The following is a 2,865-nucleotide window of genomic DNA, read 5'->3' on the forward strand; positions in this document are numbered from 1 at the left end:
TTACATCTCAACTACATAAAACAAGAATTAATCTCAAGAGCAAAAATCATTGCAGGTAAAAATCTTTTTCAAAACAGGGAATCCCCAATCCACATAATGCTACATAAAACCATTAAGAATCACACACTACCCTGTGCAGCTGTATGCAAAACAAAGATTCTAGTTCCATGTTGAAAATCAGAAGCTACATATTTACTGTGCCTTTGCATTGATCTGTGCAGAACTCCTACAAGCTGTCAGATAGAGACTGTGTGGGATGTGTATGTTCGGAACACAAGTATTACTGGCAGTTGACTAGAAGAACAGGATTACAATCGGTGTCTCTGAGTCTGGACAGTTGAAAACAGTGTTTGCTAGACTCTGTTACAGCTGGGATGTGGTGGCGAGTTGCAGCATCTCGTGCAGTGATGTACTGATGTTCTGGAACAGGGACTCAGCATCTGTCTCTGGACAGGACTTCCACGCCGTACAGGAAGCCACAATCCTGAAACAGGAAACAAGAAGTAGAGGCTTTAGAAATTGGCCCTTTTTTGTCAGCATCCTCTTAAATGTAGATAGCATGTTATTTTATATTCACCCTTTAATGTACCAATACCTTGAACCTGCGTTATGTAGATCTATTAGACCAAAGAACAAGGAGCTCAAATAGCAACTGTCTGGCTCGTCAGTTTGATGATTATGGAACTAGTGCAGGGGCTCACAACCTTATTTGACGCCCCCTAATATTTGTTTAAAAAACTATTCCAGCCGACCCCCTTAATCAGCAAAAACTGGATGCTGTGTGTTTCAACTGCTGCTAAACCCTCATTACCCCTGATTTGTTAACTGTCCTCAATTATTTAGTGGAAACACATTCAATGAATGAGTGTGTGCATGATGTTTGATGAGTGTGTATGATGTTTGATGGGTGTGTATGATGTTTGATGGGTGTGTATGATGCTTGATGAGTGTGACTGTGTGTATGACGTCTAATGAGTGTGTGTATGACTTCTGATGAGTGTGTGTTTGTTTGATGAGTGTGTGTATGACGTTTAATAGGTGTGTGTATGACGTTTGATCAGTGATGTGAATAACGGCGTTAATATAAACGGCGTTACTAACAGCGTTACTTTTTTCAGTAACAGGTAATCTAATTGATTACTATTTCCATCGTTGCAACGTCGTTACCGTTACTGGTAATTCAATGCGGCGCGTTACTACTGAAGCTTCTCATTGTCATCCGACCTCAGTCACAGCTGCAAAGGTGTTTTTTGTTTGTTTGTTGGTGAGGGGGGAGGGGAGGGGCGAGACAACCGCGCAAGTGATCATGATTGGCTATGGTAGAGAAAATGTCATGGTAAGCCAACCATAGTTCAGTGTTGTGCAGATGTTTCTACACACAAACCAGACGCGCGCACAGCACCACACACACACTCAAACTATCAGAGAGATACACGCAGCAATGGCGAGTCCCGAGTGTTCTGAGGTGAACGTGGCGTTTTCGCGGTGGAAGTACAGGCACTATTTCAACCTCATTGAGGTAAAATGTAAAAACGTACATGTGATGTGTACTTTATGTCCCGGGGCTAAATGTTTGTCCACGTCTGTTGTAAGCAACTCTAACCTAATGAAGTATGTCTACCAGTTGTGGTCTGTTGAAGTGCAATAAATATGAAAAGTTCCCTGCTGAAACCTGCCCAGAAAAAAATTCCAAATTATTTTCTTCCTGATAGGGACACAATCTGGCAGTGGGTAAGCTTTTTTTTGGCTGACTGACCTTAACTTGTCAGCTCTACACCACGGCTAGCCCGCTGCACAGTGGTAAAAAGTAACGCAATAGTTACTTTCCCTAGTAACTAGTTACTTTTATAATGAAGTAATTCAGTTACTAACTCAGTTACTTTTTGGGATAAGTAACTAGTAACTATAACTAATTACTTTTTTAAAGTAACGTGCCCGACACTGATCAGTAATGATTGTGATCAGAATTTTTTTACATACGGGTAGAATAGAACCTATCTACCTCATGTAAAGTATGCTTATTGGAATTGACTCAGATTGCACATTGACAATGACTAAACTAAGTAGTGAAGACTGATTTGGAAATTAAAGGGACGGTTCACGGTTTTTCACAACCCACGTCCTAGTTTGATACCCATGAACCTCAAATGACAAATCCTTTTGTTTCCTCTAGGAGCATTGATGACGGACGAGTTAACCCATTTACGAGAAACTAAAGTGTCTGTCTACCTGTACTTAACGATTGTGCAATCTTTGTATCAAAAAATGTCTCAGCAGGCAAGTGAATAACTCACTACACTGGGGGGACTCTCAACTTATCCTGACGATAGGACCCAAGCAAAGGGGAAAACGGACACGTATTATGACAAACGTTACTGATTCGAGACCACTTCTCGTCAACAACCCTATCTAGACTCAACGGAGCCCTGTCTTTAGGATGATTTGTATGAGGGACAACTGCTTGCTTGATCATCAACTATTGCCTATAAGAAGCCACTGTAAAATGTCATTCTGTGTGCGTTCTCTGTCTGCATGTGACGGAACACATCCAGCGCTGTGGAATAAACTTTATCTTAATTGTCTACCTTGAGCAATCATTAAATAATTACTTGGGGAATCAACGAATCTCGGCCTCCGCCCATCATCAGGGAAACATCTAATAACACTCACCTCTCTCTAACAAACATTCTCTCCCTTTCTCGCACACACGCGCACACACACACACACACACACACACACACACACACACACACACACACACACACACACACACACATACACATACACATACACATACACATACACATACACATACACATACCTACAGATATGGAGAGATAAAAGGATGGAGGTAAGGACTGCTCA

Source organism: Nansenia antarctica (assembly GCF_963989245.1).
Source record: "Nansenia antarctica genome assembly, chromosome: 10".
Classification (NCBI taxonomy): domain Eukaryota; kingdom Metazoa; phylum Chordata; class Actinopteri; order Argentiniformes; family Microstomatidae; genus Nansenia; species Nansenia antarctica.